Consider the following 22,258-nt stretch of genomic DNA (forward strand, 5'->3'; position numbering starts at 1 on the left):
CTATTCTTTCTCAAATTCATGAGCTTTAAATAAATGTTAACAAATTGAAAATACAAAAGATTGAGCTTCCTGAGGCCTTTCAAGTCAGTGCTACAGTAGAAAAATTACCACAAACTTGGAGGATCTATAGGAAAAGAATCCTCCATAAAGTTGAGGATTACTTTTTGGAGGAAATCTAAAAGCATATTCGAATTGAGGAGGAATTGATATGTAGAGAGAAACTTGTGCAGGCGTCTAATGGAAAGACTTCCAAAGCAAATGCGGTGTCACAACCAAAACATCCCAAAAAGAAAGGGAAAGGCAAGAAGGGTAATCATAATCCTTTGGGTCCAAAAACCAACCCATACAAGTTTAAGGGCGAGAAAGGTCCTTGCTTTGTGTGTGGGAAAAATGGTCACTATGCTAGAGAGTGTAAGCATAGAAAAGACCAACAAGGACCTAAGGTGAATGCAACTCAAGAGGAGAACATTGTTGCTACCCTTAGTGAGGTGAATGCGGTCCACGGCAAGGTGAAAGGGTGGTGGTATGACACATGTGCTACCGTCCATGTCACCTATGACAAATCATTGTTCAAAACCTTTGAAGATTCAAAAGGCAACTGTGAGATTCAAATGGGCAATGAAGGCAAATCCAAGATACTTGGCAAAGGTACCATTGAGGGCTTTTTCAACTCTGACAAAAAAGTCACATTAGTGAATGTGCTTTATGTTCTTGAAATGAGTAGAATTTTGGTAAGTGGAGATTTGCTAAGTAAGCCTGACATTAAGGCCGTTTTTGAGTCTGGTAAACTTATTCTTACCAAGTAAAATGTATTTTTGGGAAATGGGTACTCTTGTGAGAGTATGGTTAAGTTGTGCACCAATGATGTAACTTTTAATATTATCAATAAGGATGCTAATTCTACTTATATTGTTGAGTATGATTATTTATTTTATGACATCTTATACTATCACTTATAGGTTTTTCAACCACAAAATAATAGTTAAATGTCGTATGATTGCATGCAATATTAAAAACTATAGAAAATGTGAAACATGCGTTAAGGCTAAGATGATAAAGAAACCATTTCCTAGTTTAGAAAGATTATCTAATTTACTTGATTTAATTGATAGTGATCTTTGTGAATTAAATGGTGTTTTAACTAGACGTGGTAAAATGTATTTTCTTACTTTTATAGATGATTTTTGTGACTCCTTAAACTCTAGGGGCCGTTACGGTGCAAACAGTGCTAAACTCGCTAATCGAGTCATTTGGCCATAAACATGTAACTAAGTATGATTAGCGGTTTAGGGATTAAAAATTTCGGTTAAGATGTATCGTTTCACTAGAACGTTTACTGTATACATTGGGATCCCAAAAATATAATTTAAAGGTCTATTACAAGAAAATATTTACAACCAGCCGATCTAAGCGGCAAAACAGGGTTTAGCTCTAGTTCCCCTCCTTCAAACCTCAACCGTGGTGGTCGAGCAGCTACATATGTACACATTGTCACCTAAGCTCTCCAACTCAAAGATGGTCCAGCTTTCTTTTCCCTTTACTTGCACCACATAACACCCGTGAGCCAAAGCCCAGCAAGAAAACTCAATATGCTCATGAACATACATATCATGATATCAAATCATATCTGGCATGCCTAGCAAACATAGCTCTATTCAAGCATGCAAATAAACTCAGATAATTCTGGGGAGTCAAGGATAAGAAATCCTGCCCTCCTGATTGGATGACTATCAAGTCTTTCCTAATCAGATGAGTGATTTAACACTTGAGGTTCTGGTAAACCATACTGAGTGACCGACAAGCAAGTCACTACGGGGCTCAATACCCAAAGCCATGAAAATGATGATCAGAATGATCATACAGATCTTATAGCCCTGAACAGATGAGTGAATATCACTTTGAGGTTCTGTTAACCATACTAAGTGACTGACAAGCAAGTCACTATGGGGCTCGGTGCCCATAGCCGTGTAACGAAACCGTTACCTGGGCTTTCCTACAATGGCTCTATCAGATGAGTGACTGATGAGTAGTCACTAGCTTAAACAAATGAGTGACTGATGGGTAAGTCACACAAGCGCTTTTAGTTTTCATCGAACTTGAGGTCGGTCCGACATTAACGCTCTTTTGAGTCATTTAATGCAGATGTCGATTAGATCTAATCTTTATTGGCTTGCGTTGAACACACTAAGGCCGTCCTGACTTATGAGTCAGCACTGTGTGACCAGTACCCAGTACCACTGCCGAACTTGACTAATAAGTCCCAGCTTCACAGCTGATACTACCATGCACAAGTAATCAATGCTACCAGTATATATCATATGTCAAATATCCAAAAGTATGGCATTCAACATGCTTACTTAACAGTTGCTAGCATAATTATGATCATGCACAAACACAGAGACTCAAGCTCTGAACAGTCTCATATTCAATATTCATGGCATGCCTTAATCACATGTTTCTCGTGCAACACATGCATCACATTTAATCACTTGACATGGCTCAACAATAACCATGCATGTCACATTTAAACATCCAACATGCATCAAGAATAACCATGCATGTCACATATGGGGTGCAGTTTTCTTACCTTGGGTTCGAGCAAGAATTATAATCTGAAACCTCACTCCTGGAATCCATCCCGCACTCTCGGACTCTTAATCTACCCAAACGGGGTAAAGGAACCAACCCTCGAACCTTAAAAGTCATCCTGAGACCTAAAATAGGCTTGTTGGAAAATTCACTAGCGCTGGGGCGCTGCCCCAAAGTCAGAGAAGCCCAGTTCCTGCCTTGCCTAGCGTTGGGGCGCCAGGAATGGTGCTGGGGCGCCATCAGCAGACCAGAAACTTTTCTGGTCTTCTCCCCTGCGATACCCGTTGAAAACCAAGCATCCAAACCAATCCCAAACATCACCCCAAACATCCAATTCAACCCCTAAACTTCATCTACAACACACCCTCATCAAAACCCAAGCAATCAAACTAAAAAACTTCCATGAATTCTCACAACTAACACCTCAAATTCTCAACTGAAAACTTACTTGAAAAAAACAGAGTATAGCTTAAATTCATGGATGTAATCTTACCTCAAGCTTGATTTAGATCCCCTTCAATGGTTGAACCAAGGTCCTAAGCCCTCAAGCCTTGCTCTCCTAGCTTGGATCCTCAAATTGGCTCTCAAAAATTGAAAGGAAGAAGAGAAGAACAGGTACGGGAGAGAAAGATGAGCATGATAATGCTCTGTTTTCTCTAACATTCTACACCCCATGAGTTGATATATATCTTAGGGGTGAAAATACCATTTTGCCCCTAGGTCAAATAAAGGCTTCTAAAGACTCCCAAGGGTAAAACTGTCCATTCCCACCTATATCGTTAATTATAATTACACACCCTCCAATTCCCGTTATTCTCAATATTCTCAAAATGCCAATAATTCATATCCCATTACCCTCTAATTCCCGGCAACGTTCTAATCACCAAATTACCCCAAGACTCACTCCAAGCCCCAAACTTAATTTCTTTATGACTAGACTGAAAACTTGCATTCCATGATCGTCTCATGCCGAATGGCTCGAACCTATCCACATATAATGTGGTATTATTTATAATTCACCCACATGCATGAAAATACACATTCACGCCCTCAACGGGCAAATTACCAAAACACCCTTATAATTAAAATGAACCCATATGCATGCATTTACCATCATATAATAATATAATTCACATAAACATGCATATAATCATTAAATAGCATAATAAATCAATTATGGCCCTCCCGTCCTCCTAATCAAGGTCCTAAATCTTATTTGAAAATTTGGGACATTACAACTATACCCTCCTTACAGAAATTTCGTCCTCGAAATTTATCTAAACAACCCGGAATAAGAATTCCGCACAAATGATTCCAGTTTCCCAGGTCATTTCCTCGACCTCACTGCCTCTGTAACATACCTTAACTCAAGGTACACTTTGTTCCTCAGAACCTTATTCTTTCTGTCTCATATCTGAACTGTTTATTTCTTACATGACAACTTAGCAACAATCTCCAGATTCTCATAACTCAACTCATGAGTTTCTTTTAACCCATGTCCTCGGCATGGAAATACATAATACACTGTGTACACTTGACAGTGCCAAAGATAAGGTCAAACCAAAACCAACCTAACCAGTCCTATCTAGGACTCAAACTGTTAAATTACTCTAGGGCTCAACTTGCCCCTAACTCCTCACCCCTTTCCATGGTGATACTTTTAAGGAAGATACAATCTTCTACCTGGAACTCTATGTTCCTACTTTTCAATTCAATAAAACTTTTCCATTTACTCTGAGAAGTGAGCATCCAAGCTCTAACCTCTAATAATCTCAATGATCCCTTGAACCACCTCAGGATCCAGATATAATATCTCACCCATCTCATTCCAATGAACTAGTGCTAAACATTCTCAAACATACCTCATCTCATAAGGTAGCTTTCCCAATACTGGATAACTCTATTTCTCTCTCTGATTTACCATCAGTCTGAGAATAATAAACTGACTGAATTCCATCTATATACTCATCGCCTTCCTTAACCCTTCCATACCCTGGAAGTGACAATAGAGTCTCTATCTGATAAAATATATCTTGAATTCCATGAAGGCACACTATCTCTTTCACAAAGAGATCTGATTACTGATTAGTTGTGTTACTTGTTCTTACTGATAGGAATGAACTCACTTGGAATACTGGTCCATAATGACCCAATGCCAACTCATACTGGCCCATTAACCTGGGTAATCCCACCGTGAAATCCTTCGCTATGTTTTCTTGTTTCCATTACAAAATACTCAAAGGCTACAATGGCCTCACCGATTTCTGATACTATGTCTTGACCTGCTAAAAGGTTAAGAACTTTACCACGCATTCCATTACATCCATCTCCATCTCAGGACATCACTATCAAGCTTTCATATCCTGTCACATTCCTATGATGCCTGAATGAAGAGAATAAAAGAGTAGCATGAGATTCATCAAGAATCTCCCCATTATTCTTAGTGTCCATCGGATCCCAAGTCCGATCCTTATACCACAGTAAATCCATACCTGACACTGTACAATTCTTAGCTAATCCAGCTAAGACCTTCCATTCAATCTTTCCTATCTGTGGTTCACTTAGTCATCTTTCCTTTTGATCTTCTCTGAGATAGTAATCTTAAGCATAAAACTGGCCACCTGGCCCACTAGAAACTCTACTCCAGTTCTGGTCAGATACTTTAACCAACATGTTACATAGGCAATCACTTCTCTCTGCTACTGAGGTGTCATATCAACCTACTAACTGGTTCTGATCTGCAAGAAGACTCAGAACCTTTTCCCAAGGTACATGTGATATCCTTACCACCCAAGGAAACTCCTGCCCCTAAGGCATTCCTTAACCTTGGCAAATCTTCGCAGAGAAAATACCACAATATCATCGTCCAAGAAGATCACAAATCCCATTCAGATAAACCTTTGAATGCTCTGTCCATCTGACTCAACAAGGCAACTCAACATTAGTTACCCTCTTAGATAACTCAGCACTCCCAGTGCTCTTATCTGATACAAACACAGTATTTTATATAACTTTCTCCCTGATCTCTAACTGGTCCTAACCAGATCCAAGATCCACCTTAAAGAATTCCATCTTACTTAATAACTAAACCTTTAATTCCTACAACTCCACTGAGCCATTCAACACAGTTCCTTAAACTTGAATTTATTCCTAGCACCAATCCAATCACCATTCAATCTCTTCATATAAAAGAAACCCTGGCAAGTCCCCTGGAAACACATCCAAAAAATCACAGACTAGTCCAGTTTGTCCTGATCCCACTAGCACGACCTAAGTGGTATCCACCACACCAGCTAAGAGTTCTATGCATCACCCTGCAATAAAACTCTAGCTTTCAATACAGATGTCATCAGCATACAAAACCATGCACAGTGCCAACTGCCACAAGGCTTTCCACTCTCAAGCCCAAGAGTTAATATACTTTCCTTGCCATTTAAAATTGCCCCACACTTGGCTAACCAATCCATACCCTGGATCAAACCAAAACCAGTTAGTCATAACCAACTCATTAAAACCACTGACGAGTCATTTCCACAATAATTTACCTGATCTCTTCAATTACCAATACAATATCACTTTTTCATCATAACATAACCATGTGATCTGAATAACAACTCCATGTTTTCTCTAGATGCAACAAGCAAAGAACAACATGGTACTAAAATCAATCAGCATAACTCAAAAATCAGAACTATAAAACTGACCTGCCACCCCTGAGGAACTAGTCTCAATCTCAGACTCTGATTGCCTCGGAATAAACACTCGAGCCAGAGTCGAGCTGTCTATCCCCTTTTGCTCATCCTTTCTTAACCTTGGGAAATTCTTCATGATATGCCCAACCATATCACACGCAAAACATGACCTTGCTCGACATTCTCCCAGATGACGCCTCCTGCACTGAGTGCATATTGGATAAGTTTTCCAGCTTTTCTTCTTGCTTACTCCAATAAGTGGAGATACCATTATTTGAGCTCCGTACTCCCCGTCACTCTTCTTCTCATTCTTTATGCATTCAACAGTAAGAGACTTCTTTACCACCTGAGCATAGGTAGAGATTTTATGCACTGGGGTAACTCTAATGCCCCGAGCTATTCTAGGATTCAATTCTTGAATAAACCTTTCCTTCCGATCCACATCTGTGGGTACCATGTCAAAAATGAACTTGGCCAACCCATGAAATCTGTTAACATACTCGGTTACCGATGCCCTTCCCTGAACGAGATTCACAAATTCATTCATCTTAGCAATCTTGGCTACATCACAATAATACTTCTCATTGAACAGCTGCCTAAACTCTTTCTAATGCATCACAACTATGTCTCGTGTCTAGGATACTACTTCCCACCACGTCAGGGCATCATCCCATAATACAAATGTAGCACAGATCACCCTATCGTGACCTACTAGCCCCATACTATCCAGAATGGAATTGATCATGCCCATCCATTTCTCAGCTCTAAATGGATCTAGGCCTCCCTCGAAGACTGGAGGGTAGTACTCCTGGAATCTTCCACAGATAAATTCCCATTTATTCTCAACCCTAGGCTGAGCCAAAGTTGATGCTACTCCTGGCATAACCAAGGAAGAAGTGCTCCCCAACAGATTCCGTTGTTGCTTCAGACACTTGATCTCTTCCTCATGCCTCTGCAATCTTGATTGCAAATCTGTGAACATCTGCTAAAAATTCAAAGGAGCAGATGAAGAACTGATACCCTGGCTGTAATTCCCAGCTTGTATAACCACCACTAGGCCTCATTATCTGCCTTGGCTATAACCTGCTATTTGAATCTGCAGTCAATAACTTGACCCATTAATCATTATGAGCATATCAAGAGCTTTCCCCACGGGACCAATCTTACCACACCACAATCTCAAACCACTTGTAGTGTTAAAAACATGCCCACAACATTCATACATCAATCATAATCCCTGTTCTTCCAACATACCTACCATGCCTCCAACTCTAGCATGCATATATCACAATTATATATTCATGGAGCAGGTAATCATATGATCACATTCATATATATATATATATATATATATTCACAGAGCATATAATCATATAGTCAAGAGCCAGGCTCTATCAGAATCTCATGCTCCCTAATACAATGTGCAGGTAAAGCATTTACATAACTACATAAATAGTTACCATTCCCTGAGTGAAGACGAGTGTACATGCCCAGCTTGTCTTCAGGAACCCATAAACCTTGACGGGCTCTGATACCAAATTGTAACGCCCTAAGCTCCAGGGACCGTTACAGTACACATTGCAAACAGTGCCAAACTCGCTAATCGAGTCATTTGGCCATAAACGTGTAACTAAGTATGATTAGCGGTTAAGGGATTAAAAATTTCGGTTAAGATATAACGTTTCACTAAAACATTTACTGTATACATTGGGATCCCAAAAATATAATTTAAAGGTCTATTACAAGAAAATAGTTACAACCAGCCGATCTAAGCGACAAAACAGGGTTTAGCCCAAGTTCCTCTCCTTCAAACCTCGGCTGTGGCGGTCGAGCAGCTGCATATGTACACATCGTCACCTTAGCTCTCCAACTCGAAGATGGTCTAGCTTTCTTTTCCCTTTACCTGCACCACATAGCATCCGTGAGCCGAAGCCCAGCAAGAAAACTCAATATGCTCATGAACAGACATATCATGATATGGAATCATATCTGGCATGCCTAGATAGCTCAGCACTCCTAGTGCTCTTGTCTGATACAAACACAGTCTTTTGTATAACTTTCTCCCTGATCTCTAACTGGTCCTAACCAGATCCAAGATCCACCTTAAAGAATTCCATCTTACTCAACAACTGAACCTTTAATTCCTACAACTTCGCTGAGCCATTCAACACAATGCCTTAAACCTGAATCTATTCCTAGCGCCAATACAATCACCATTCAATCTCTTCATATAAAAGAAACCCTGGAAAGTCCCCTGGAAACACATCCAAAAACTCACAGACTAGTCCAGTCTGTCTTGATCCCACTGGCACGATCTAAGTGGTATCCACCACACTAGCTAAGAGTTCTATGCATCACCCTGCAATAAAACTGGTCTAGTTTGGTATTTACACTTAGTGGGAGTGCAATTTCTTGGGCTTCAAGAAACAAACATGTATATCTCACTCGACTAAGGAAGTAGAGTTCATAGCTCTAGCTACCACTGACAAAGAGGTCGAATGGTTAAGAGATCTCTTGATAGAGATTCCTCTCATCAAAGAGAATGTATCCACCATATCGATACATTGTGGTAGCTGAGCAACATTAGCTCGAGCATACAACAGAGTGTATAATGGGAAGTCTAGACACATTAGTCTAAGACACGGATATGTAAGAGAATTGATTCAAAGAGGAGTCATCTCAACATCCTATGTGAGAACAAGAGAAAACTTGGCAGATCCTTTTACTAATCCACTAACGAGAAATTTATTGTCTACCTCATCTCGAGGGATGAGACTTAAACTCCCTAAAGAGATTCACGATTGATGGTAACCTATCTTGATACTAGCTACTTAACTAGTGTTAGGTTCAATAGGTAATAACAAGTTAATCAAGTGAATATTAGTAGTACTCAAAATAGTCCTATCTGAGATATGAGTACTTGTGAGTTACCAAATTGAGGGTCAAAATCTAGTGGTTTTATCTAATAGAACTTAGTCTTGAGAAGACAAGTTTTTCATGGTAACAAAATACTATAAGAGTTCTACCTATATGGACCTAGGGGTGGTGCCGCCTCTCATGAGAATTGTGAGTATTCCCGAGAACTTCCATGAATGGAAAGTGCACATGGCCATTAATGGTGCAAAGCAAGACATAGAGGTCTCAAGTGAACATAGCAAAGGTGTATGTGTTATCACCGATTTGTTATGAACGAAAGTTGGTTCAATGCCTAGTGCAACTAATTTTTCAACAAAGTTTGTGGTAATTACACTATAGCAAAGTTCAAGTTGAAACACACTTTACTTTATGCACCAATGCAATGGCTTCTATAAGAGAGAGTGAATGTTTAATGAAGTGGGGGAAATGTTATATTTTAAGTATAATGTTTGATTGGTTAAATAGGTGTTACACAAGTGAACTATTTAATCTAGTGGGGGGATGCTATATTATTGTTACAAAAGTGAACTATTTAATCGCAAGATCTTCAACGTTTTACCTAATTGGTTCTGAGCCATAGCTAGGAATTCCTTAAACTTTGAAAATGTGTATGATTTCCTATGCATTAGGTAAAGACATGAGTTTCTAGAGTAATCATCAATGAAAGTGACGAAATACTTAAAACCACCTCTGGATTATACATTCAAAGGTAAACAAACATCTGAATGAACAAGTCCAAGTGGTTCTTTGGCCCTATCACCCTTTTATAGAGAATGGACGCTTGGTCAATTTGCCACAAGATTCATAGGCAGGAAATTCACCTAAGGTGAGTTCCCTCAAAGGTCCATCCTTTGTAAGTATTTTAATTCTATCATAGCCAATGTGACCTAATCTCAAGTTCCATAAATACGCCATGTTATTGTTATCAGTCTTTTGACGTTTATTGGTCCTAGGTTTAGCTACTTTGAATAAATCATTAATAAATGCGGGGGGTTCGTCAGGTCGCAGAATATAAAGCCCGTTGTCCAAACATGCAATACACAATTGTGATCCATTGAAAGAAATAGATATATTAGAACTTGTGAAAGTCATAACAAATCGTTCTAATTACAACATGGAAACTGAAATTAAATTTCTTCTAAAATCCAGAATAAAAAATATATCTTTCAAAATTAAATATTTATTTATGAATTTCAGGCGAGCTCTTTCTCTAGCTTGGACCGCAACAAATGCTCCGTTCCCAACTCTAAGCTTTAAGCCGACTTCGTCCACTTCCTCCCACGATTCAAGAAGATATAAAGAGTTACAAAAATGGTTAGTAGATCTAGAATCAATAATCCAAACATATTTATCATTCTCTAAAACACACGTTTCTAATATAAATGAACTATAATCATTACTTTTATTTTTCACTGCTAGAAACTTAGGGCAATTCTGTTTCCAATGCCTATTCTCATTGCAGTGAAATCACTTACCTTTACCTTTCTTGTATTTCTTTTTCTTACCCTTATGCATATGTGCACTAGACTGTGCACTCATCTTTGCAGCCTTTGCAGACCTGGGGTTGGTGTTTTGTCCACCTTTCTTCTTGTTTCCAGCTTTCGAAGAGGAAGCTAGGTTAACTTTAGCCTTAGTTGGATCAACATCAATAGTCTTCTTTTCTCCTCTTTTACTTGGTCCACCCATGATTGAATCGAAAGTCTGAAGCTCGTTCATGAGCTGCGTCAGACTATAGTTGAGTTTATTCATCACATAGTTGGTGGTGAACGCAGGAAAGCTGGAGAAAGACTGTTGAGGATTAAGTTGACTTGAGTCTCCTCATCTATTATTGCTCCGTGTCGTTCAACTTCCTAAAAGTAGCTGGTCATCTTGATCAGGTGATCACAAACGTGCTGAGACTGTGCCATCCGAGCATTGACATATTTCTTGGTGGCCTCAAAACGAGTCTGCACAGACTTTGCCCCGAACATGTCTTGGAGCTGATCCATGATTTCGTGGGCCATCTTGATATTCTCCATCTTTTTCTTGAGAGTGTCGACCATACTAGTCAACATGTAGTATGGTGCCTTGTTATTAGCTGCCTGCCAACACTCATATTTGTCACTTACAGACTTGGTAGCTCCTTCATCTGGAACTTCTGGGGATTCTTCAGTCATGGCGAACTTGGAGTTGTCACGAATCAACACTATGTTGATCTTCTGCTTCCTCTTAAGGAAGTTTTCTCCAGTGAGTTTCTCCATAGAAAGTTGATAAAGGATGGGAGTAGACACAACCATAATAATACTACATATTATCAATAAAATAGAAAATCAATCACATTTGCTCAATAAAACTTCTATTCACTCAATTTTTAAGAAATAGCACAACATATACAACAAAATATGTAAGATATGGAAAAACTTTCAAAATAATCATATCTATATTTCTTAAAGTTTTAAACTAATTTATGATATGTTGTCCTGGTTGGCGAGAGTAAAAAAAAAAGCATTAGTTAAATAGAGTTGTAAACTCATTTAATAATGGACACCATTATTAAAAACCTACTATTCGAACAAAATTTCTTATTTTATGAGCTAGACCCACGGTTTCGATAATCATAGATATAGTCCGAGTAGTTACTGTAGGGGTGAGTCTAGTAGAATTTGACCTATAATTATCTATCTTTCGAAATCTAATCTTATCAAAATAATTAATGACCATCTTATTTAGGGGGACAAATCGAAGCGTCTTGAGGCCCCATTAAGCTATCGACCTTGTTAAACCAACAGTGGAGATCGAATATAATTCTTAAAATAAGCTAATTATTCAATTAGAAAAGTATTTTTATTATTAATTTATGAAAATTAATGACTATGGGTTTCCAAAAAAATTGTAAAATTAAATTTTTAAAACCAAAGTCTTATAATTTTCTATTAATTCTAAAGTGTCACATTGAAACAAATTCAATTAAATTAGAATTAATTTGTTGCTAATCAATATTTAGGTTTAACTATTATAATGAACCTATACCATTAAGTCCAACTCAAGCAAATGAGTCTTAACAATTGGGCTTGTATGGAGGAGGGTTGCGTCCAGCATGTTGTTCCCACTACTAGGGCCCCCAAACTTCCATACAAGGTCCAAAAGACACGAATTTAAACATTCATTTTATTAATTGTTATTAATTGATTATGCCCACTATAGTCATGCAAAGCAAATAAGCTTTCACAAGTGGAATAACCCACAAGAGAGGAATTTAAACTTTACATTTTCTAATGGACCATCATTTTATGAATGTTTTATTTAGCATTATACCACATATTATGCAAACATATGAGTCACTATATGCATCTAGGTCAAATCTCAAAAATACCACATATAGTTTAAACAGACATGTTATAATTGGATGGTCCTAATCATGTTACTATATGAGCAAGTCTACAAATTTATGCAAAAATACAACAATTTATTATATTTGCAAAAATACCACAATTAATTTTCTAGAATTTATACAAAACTCGAACTAATTAAATTTTTGCAAAAAATAAATAAGTCAATCTAAATGAAATTTATTAACAATGAACTAAGGTTAATTTAAATTTCATTTATATAGTTTAGGTCATTTTAAAAAATATTAATTTAATTTAAACAAGATTTATCAACAATTATCCTAAAATTAATTTAAATTCCATTTATTAACAAAATAATATTTTATTAATTGGTTTGCAAAAGAAGATATTTTTTAAAATTTAATCAATTTTAAATTTTATTGCAAATATCTTTAACTATTTTTCAAAAAATATCTTGTGTTGTTACAACTATGAGCAAGTATCGTAACCATTTATTAAAAAATAAACAATATTAATAGTTATAAAAAGCCTAAAATATCTTAAAACATATAAACAAATTCAAATATCCATATAAATATCTAGTCAACAAATTTTCAAATTTCTAATAATTTAACTATTAAAATCCATAGAATATTCAGATATTAATATTTTCAAATAAAAGATATAAAATACAACAAGTATTTAAAAAAAATATCTTTAATATCTAAGAACTTAATTATAATATTTTAATAGATGAAAATATTTAAAATTAATTAGTTAACCTATTCTTAAATTTGAATTTGAATCTTTACATAAAATATATAGGAGGCCCTTGTAGCCAAAAATTTTTTTTGTGTAATTTTTCAACCACAACCATTTTCTAAATAATTTTTACAATGTTTTACACAAAAAAAATATTTATAAAAATTTAATTGCACATAAAACACAACAAAATAACCAAAATATGCTAATAATCACATAAAATTGAACATGCTTCATAAATACACATGAAATCCATCCAATTACTTAACAGATCAAATAATTAAATTTTACCATGCTCATGCATGCAAATAAAAATTACTAAAGGCTTTGAGGCCAGTTGTTGAAAATACTTATACATGATCTAATTTATTTTCATGTAAATCATATATTAAACAAATTAATATAAGAAAATCTAGAACATGTTTTTATAATTGAATTTAAACTGAGATAATGATAAGAACACTTACATTATATGCAGCAGAATGAATAAGTCCTTCATTCAGTTTGGTATCACCAAGAAACTGAACCGATCTTCAAATTTCTTCACAGCCTTCCACAGTATCCTTAGAATCACCTAGACTAGAGTGTGCAATTCTCAACACATGAGATAGATACAGAGAGAAAAAAAGAAGAGAATATAGAGGCTTAGAAAATAACTTTTATTGTAGAGAGAGTCTAAAACCCTAAAGCATCAAAACTAGATCTTCTGATTATCTGTTTTCAACTCTCACTTAGCATTCATTTTAAAGGCTCAATTAGGTCACTTATTTAATTAAAAAAATCAATAAAATAATAGGCAATTACAACCCTTAGGTCGAAATTCCCATTTAATTATAAGTCTGTTGGACTTAAATTTAAGACCCGTATTATTTTCTATTGATTAATTAATTAAATAATTTTTTAAATCCTTTAAAAAATTAATTATTCATAATTTGAACCTTGATTTAAACTTATTTATTAATTTAGACACCAATTTGTCTTAATTAATAAATCCGGCCTAAAATTTCATTTCTTCTCTAAATTGCATAACTTTGTGAAATTATCCAAAATTGACCTGATCCACTTTAATAATTCTAATTGATGATTAAATCAATTAATTTAGACTATCTAAATGATTTTATCCAAGGTACTGTAGGGACCATGGGCCTATGAAATCAAGCTCCAATAAGTTATCATAAATTTACTAAGTTATTAATTCATCATGACTCCACTAAAGACTTGGAATTGCACTCTTGAATTCATAGAACACTCTATAAGCAATATGCATACGTTATTAGTTATCCATTGTTACAACCATAATTATCACTCAATCCTCTTAGACGGTCTACAATGAGATGTGACTAAAATACCATTTTACCCCTCATTGCATTTTATCCTTAAAACAAATATTAATTACTGAAATGAGATCTCTATCATTTAGCACCTCGAACCAAACTAAAAGGAAACCATCATTTTACTTCTTCAAAACAAGCTATAGATGTTCATATCTATGATTAACACTCCACTCAATTATACTACCAAATTCCCAAGAAGTAAGTATGGGCTAGTTCGTAGGGTATGCTGGTAACGAACAAGTCAAAGAACTCAAATAATACAATCAGTTAGAATACTAACCACTCAGAATTAATATTGAATTGACCTATGGTCAACTATATAATATGAATAGAATAGATAATAGCAGTATGTCTTCTTATCAACTGTCAATATCGGTCAAGTCCAATGTAACAAATACATCCGATCTTATCTACTTTGATAATGTTCTGGAAAGAACATAACACTATAATGTGTCAGTAGATTATATCGTAGATTGGCAAGTCAGTGTAAATCCTTTGCATTGACTAATCTTAGGACTATGTTATATTTGAACATATAATCATATTTATATTCCACTGTGATTACGTCACTACAAATATGATTAGCTATATGCCCGGGATTTAATAGAAGCTCATATTAAACAAATAATCATGAAAATAAAACATGTGAGCAATGTGATTGACCAAGTAAAAAATGATTTCTATTCTTTTATTGATAATAAAATGAGATTACAAAGAAATTATGATTTAATTAGGGCATGAAACCCCAACACATAGGTCATAGTCATAGGTCATAATCATAATCATAGGCCATAATAACAAGACATGTATAAGAAAAAGATAAGTGCTTATACATGGGTAGTAATTATGCCCCGCACATAAGTCTGTCATACAATTTTGGCAACCGAGCCTACTGGGCATCAACTTAGGTCTGTCATACATTTCTGAACACCTTAGGTTCGGCCACACTTATCTTCTTTTTGTACCTGAAATGATAGGGTCATACATATCACAAGCTAGGTCATAAACTAAACTACCTAATTTTCCTTACCTTGAGTGTGGAAAAAAAGAAGAAAAAAGATTGCTTTTGCTATAGAAAATCGCCCAAAACTGTAACGCCTTGTTTAGTCAGGACCATCACACTGTGTACATTAAATAGTGCTTAACTCGCTAAACGAGTCATTCGGCCATAAACGTGCATTTAAGTGTTATTAATGGGCTAGGGTTAAAATCTCAATAAAAAGGAATGGATATATTTTATTTAAAATGTTAAACTGTGCATGGGATCCCATAAAAGTGTTTACAAAGTTGTTTACAATCCTAAATGGCCATTACAATTCAAAAGTTACAACCCCGCTGACCTAAGCAGGAAAATAGGGTTAAACCCTAATTCCCCTGAGAAACACCTTGGCCGTGGTGGTCAAGTGGCCGTATATGTACACGTCGCCACCTAAGCTCTCCACTCAAGGCTGGGTAAGCTTTTCTTTCCATTTATCTGCACCATATAGCACCCGTGAGCCAAGGCTCATCAAGAAAACTTATTACTGCATGTATACAAGTATTAATAAATGATCATGAAATCATTCTGGGGTTTGCAGCCCTAATCAAATGACGACTGTTAAGTCATTCTGGGGTCCTGCGCCCTGGATTAATGACTATTAAGTCATTCAGGGGTCTTGCACCCTGAATATATGACTAATAAGACATCATGGGAAGCCATGTGACCATCAAGTCATCTGAGCCTTTTATCCCTGGCTCTGAGTAACTAGCCATAGACTAGCCAAGTGCTTTAGTTTTCATCGACTAATAGGTTGGACGAGAATATAATGCTCTTGTTGATTAGATCTAATCATATCGACCAGCATTCAATGCGCTATTGCCACTCTTGATTCTTATATCTAGATATAACTAGATAAAAAATATAAGTGTATGGATTACAAACCAAACACGACCTAAATAGGTTTGAAACAAACCAGCTAAAATTAATCGATAGAAAGTTGGATTATAAATAAACCAACTTCAAGCTAAGTCAAGATCGAGGCTGGAATATCTTGCAGAAAGATAGTTTTGACCTCATAACTTTGGGGAGCTACCTGAAGACGAGGAAAAAGGACTAGAAAAGAAGGATATAACTAAACTACCAACATTACGCGCCATATAAGTACTTTCGAGTACATGGTAAAAGTAAGTTCCAACCTTGACCAGTAATGAGATCATACTTGGATACATCGAGTAACTGTGCATGAATGCATCAAAGCTCAAGCTTAAATCCACCGCGTGTTTGTATGAATAAACCAACATAAGGACACTTTTAATATAAATTGCTTGAAATATTTCGACTTGAGAAATGTAAAGCAAAAATGTTAAAGTAAAGTCAAATACAATATTATAAATATCATAAAAAATAGCTCTTTTACGAGCTACAAATTGTCTTATCCCCAAGGGCATAGAAAAAAAAAAGATAAAAAAAAACTATTACAAAGGTTTCAGAGGGACGCAGCTCCGGATTGAGATTTAGGAGGGAGGATCATCCTCCTTAGCCTTCTCGGCATCCTCCTTAGCCTTCTCTGCCTCCTTTTGAGCAACCTCCTCTGCATCAAGCTGAGCTTGCCATTTGTCCATGAGATCTTCCTCAAAAGAGCCTAGGAAGCTGGTATCGAGATCGGCGTCACTGGCCCAAATCCTGTACATGGCCAGGTCAACCGCCCGATCCTTCTTCTCCTTGAACTCTTCGAGAAGACGAGCCTTTTTGACCTCCATTATCTCGAAGGTGGCCTTTTTCTCTTCCTCAAGCTTGGCATTGATCTTCTCAAGCTCCTGAAGGTTGGCATTGACCTTCTCAAGCTCCTCGAGCCTGGCATTCAGCTTCTCAAGCTTGGCTATCCTGGTCTTCATCTGATCGGCTTCAACCTCCATCTTTGCTTTTGTGGCTTTGAACTCGTCAGCAAGCTTGATTTGAAGATCCTTCGACTCTTGGGCATAGGACATGCTCGAATGGACCTCGTTGTTCAACTTGTAATTAAGCTGAGCAAAGGCAGTAAGAGACTGACACACAAACAAATCAAGTTAGAACATACACTAAGCACAAGTACAACAAATAATAAGGTAAGAGAGGTTACTGCAGCATCGAGCTCGACACTCTTGTTGTAAAGAGTGTTGCAGTTCCGACCATTGTTCAAAAACTGCCATTGGGGAGCCTCAAAGCCGCTAATGCTCTGGCCCACTTGAGATAGAATGTCCGAGCCAAGTGTAGCCCCATGGGTCCCGGTAGCATTGTCGACTACATACTCATCAACATGAGTAGAAATCGATAACAGGTGTGTTTTGGAGGCCGAGGGCTTCTTCGGAGGTGGGCCGAGCGTTGAGCGGACCATGATCGGAGGAGGCAAAGGGGGATCAACTGTGGTGGACGCTTCGACCTGAGGAGTCAAATCCACGGCTGTGTTCGTGACTGTGGGAGCTAGGGGAGGAATCTTCTCAGTCCTTTTAGAGACGTTGGCAGGCCGATCAGACTTCTACGGGCCTCTTGGGCGCTTACTCCTCTTAGCCCCCTCACCTCTGGCGAGCACGGTATCGAGATCAGAGTCCATTATACTTGCACAATCAAATCACATCAGAAAACAATCTCGATAGTATAATGCAAACGGTAATGACAAGTAAAGGATAAGTAATGAGGAACCTAACTGGAACTCTCGCCCGAGCTCGTGCTCGGCGACCACATAATTCCCCCATATTCAGAAGAGGCAGGGGGAGTCCCTTCCCTATATGTGGAGGTCAACCTCGAAAGGTCCCTATAAGCATTTGTCTCGTATTGGACAGCTATTCAATCCCAAACCTCGTTAAAACTATACATAGTATCGTACTTCCCTAGCCAACTATCAAAACTATGAACCCTCTCATCTACCCAGGACCATACATAAAAGTGGTTCTTATCATCTTCACACAAGATTAAGGTATCAGGCTTATGCTTAAGTAGCGAGGGAGACCATGAAGTCGAGCTAAGGATGACCGTACCTCTATCACTCGGGCTCGAAGCCTCATCACTGGCCTTGTTCCCCGAGCACGGACTCCTGGGACGGCGAGCTGGGGACCGTGCCTTAGAGCTTCGCCTCAGAGGAAGGCTGCCAGTTGGAAGAGGCACGAACTCCCACTTAGTGTACTTCTTGTTGGACCAGTTGTTTGTGGATTGATCCTTGTCCAGAAGATCACAGGCTCGAAGCTTATCTTCATGAAGAAGATAAGACAGGGAGCGCCTACCGTAGGGGAGTTGGATCAAGGATTCCTTGTGCTCATTCATCTTGTCCGTGGGAGTAGGGCGGTGATAGTTGGATAAAGAATTGAAGGTGTTATGAATGGTTCGAGCTTAAACAAAAATTTAAGCATGAAAAGAAAAGGGTCGTATACATACGAATTCACCTAAACGAGTAATATCTAGAGGGAGCCAGGCCGTCTAACCATAAGAACGTGAGTTTAAAGTTGGGGGGATGGTTTGGCAGGTCTTCAAAGATTTCTTCTCCCAGGGATAGCTCGAGAGGTAATAGAAGCCATCTCCTCCCCGAGCCCGGGAGGGGTTGCTTTTCAAACAAAAGAGATACAAGATCTCTTCTGTTGAAGGTCCTTCCCACTTTAGCTCATGGTAAAGCGACCTCAGAGCTGACAAAACCCTGTATGAGTTGGTGTTGAGTTGGAAGAGAGCGACCTCAACAAAATCGAAAAAGTCTTTATAAAAGGACTTCAAGGGAAATATGTCCCCTGCCCTCATATGTTATTGGTTCCAAGCTGCATATTTTAACTTACTGTCGGGATTACCATCTCTTGGGGCACGACAGCTTCATTCGTGGGAGGTTGGAGCTCGACACCTCAGCGAGCCTGATAGTCCAATTCCGTGAAGGGCCAAGATATCAAAAATCTGCCCTAGTGAAGAGATCAAGCTCCAATAATGCTCGACCTCGAAAAATTCTCCCCTCGAGGTGGGAATGGTGGTTGGTTGCGAGGTAGATGGGGGATTTGATGGATCTTCCATCAGTGAAAATTTGAGCTCACCCGGTTTGAATGCGACCGTTTAAGAGTAGGGTCGAGAGGGATTGGTTTGGGCTCGGGGTCCGGGTCTTGATATATTGCGACCCTGAGCGTTTTCCTTTTTCTCTCCTCAACCTCGTCAATTTGGCGTCGGAAATGAGCTCGGGTTTCTTCTTGCTCGCACTTAAGTTCGTGCTCCTGTATCAAGCGCTGGTTTCGAGTAAAATGTGACTTTGGACTCGGAGTTTCCGGTGAGTAAGGAATCGCAAAGTTTGACCCCCACCACTCTTCCGAGTTATGCGGCATCTAGCAAGAGAACAAAAGGGTGAGGGCCAGACGAATAAGAGATTAAAGATGAAAATCAAGATGACCTAAGCTCGAATGATCAAGGCTATGGAACAAGCTTGATAAAAAGAACGAGATCAGGATGGGAGCGTGTATTCCACATAAAGAGGGAAAGGTGGATTTATATTGGAAAATCCCAGATTTTTAGGGAAAAAAGTTGGCTGTTACTCAAAAAGTGATATTTTTGGGAAATGTGCAATTTGAAAACCCTAATTCTATACCCAGTTTCTTGGTCTACACAATATGATACTCGAAATTAAGATAACCCAGTAAAAGAACCAAATTTGCATCGTTCATGCAAATTCTGGGTTTGAGAAATCCGTAACAACATAAGAGCCTTAAAATTACACGGAATTGACCAAAGCATTCTAGTGCAATACTAGTAAGTGTGCCTAAGTGCAACAACGTAAAACATGCATGGAAAAAACAAAGTATAAACATGAATATAAGGGATCAAGAGCAAATACTTACACAATGTAGATGGGGGATACAAAGAAATCGAAGACCGAAGGAGAGGTTGCAAGAACGATTTCACGGATTAAAACAGACCAGCAGTATTTTTCTTCCCTAGCTTGGAAAACATGCAAGGACCGAAGTTTTTGTGCTCTGGTTTTCCTTGTTCTTTACTTTCCTCTGAAAACTTGAAACTTAAAATGGAAATGAGGAAGACGATGGTGTATTTATAGGCCCCAAAAGATACAAAGCGATGGAACGATCTAGACCCTTGGCCAATTTTGATATCTGATCAAATGGCCATGGGCAAATGAGAAAGTGGCGCCATAAAGTTGGCAGGCAGATGGACGTGCATGTGATGTAAAAGGCACTCAAGTACTCTGACCATCCAGTACCTGGCTGACGCGTGTCTACACTCGAGTACAGATGATGGTACAGTTTCCAAGAAGGACAGTTCAAAAGTTTCCTTCTCATGGGATTCGAACTGATAACTTTTGAGGGGGCAAAATGTTACACCCAGATTTCAAGATGAGAAATTATGACCCCGAAAACTGGGCTCGTCAGGTGTGAGCTCAAAAATACATGCGATTATCATATGGTCCAACTGTTAAACCTCTTTGAGGCAAACAACGATCTCGAGGATGTGTAGCCTCGAGTATTCTTCGAGCGCATAGTGGCTTGCACTTGAGCATATTTTTCACTGATTGCCTTCAAGCAAGATAGCTCGAGCTCGGGAAGCGCAAGCTCGGATGTTCTAGCCTCGTTAGCATCTATTTGTCCTGAGCATAGCACAGGTTAGGTGGCAAGCTCGAGATTGACTCATGGTCTCGACATACTCAATGCCAATTTCTGATCTCGAAAGACTTGATGAGTCATCTGGAACAACCCATTACGTGTGAACATGTTGGTTGTTGTAAAATCCCAACATTTAAGGGATACCATTTAATCTGTTATCTGTTCTTGATCTTCGTGGGACGTTTCCATGTATATAGAAGATAATGAATTTAATATTATTATTGCAATTAATTTACAGAATATCTTCTCGAAATATGTGGGAATGAATTCTACAACCTTCACTATAAATAGAGAAGGAATCACCATTTGTAAGGGGCAGATTCGGAGCCGACCCCGGGCCAAGAAAAACCTCTTTACCCTTCCCCTTCTTTTCGTTCCCTTAACGTGACTGCATCCAGGGCGCGGAAGAGAGAAAACTCTGGGGAACTCTTCTTTGAAAAGTTTCCAGAAAACTCCCAAGTCTTAATAACACAGACTCGTGGACTAGGCAGAGTTAACTGCTGAACCACGTAAAAATCTTCTTGTCTCCCTCTTTAATTCATTTGCTCCAGTTTTCATTTGTTTAATTGCTCTACTATTTAAGTTGACGAAAAGCGGCGTCAAAATATACCTTTCTCAAATCTTTGGTTTTTGAACCTGAAAACATGTGACACTAGCTTCGAGGCATTTTGACCACTTTTTCTTATAAGAAATTGATGTCAAGTGTCTGTAACAAACCTCCAACAGAACCACCTTTGGCTACTAGCTGTGAAACAGAAGAAAAATATGCAAATTGGATGAAATCCGATCGGTTGACACGTTATTGCATGCTTTCAACCCTGCATGACGAAACAAAGGAAAAATATATACACTATAACTTAGCCCATGAGATGTGGCAAGAAATGACAAAGGAAGTCTTTGCTGACTGTCATCGTTTGTATCAAACGAAAAAAGTAAATAAGATTTTCATATATTTTTTCAACTTTGAATCATAGATTCAAATACTATGAATAGCATATTCAAATTTTTGGATAGTAGATTCAAAAATATATGCCACTAATATATTTTTCTTTGTTTTTCCTTTTGC

Source organism: Humulus lupulus, chromosome 5 (assembly GCF_963169125.1).
Source record: "Humulus lupulus chromosome 5, drHumLupu1.1, whole genome shotgun sequence".
Taxonomy (NCBI): Eukaryota; Viridiplantae; Streptophyta; class Magnoliopsida; order Rosales; family Cannabaceae; genus Humulus; species Humulus lupulus.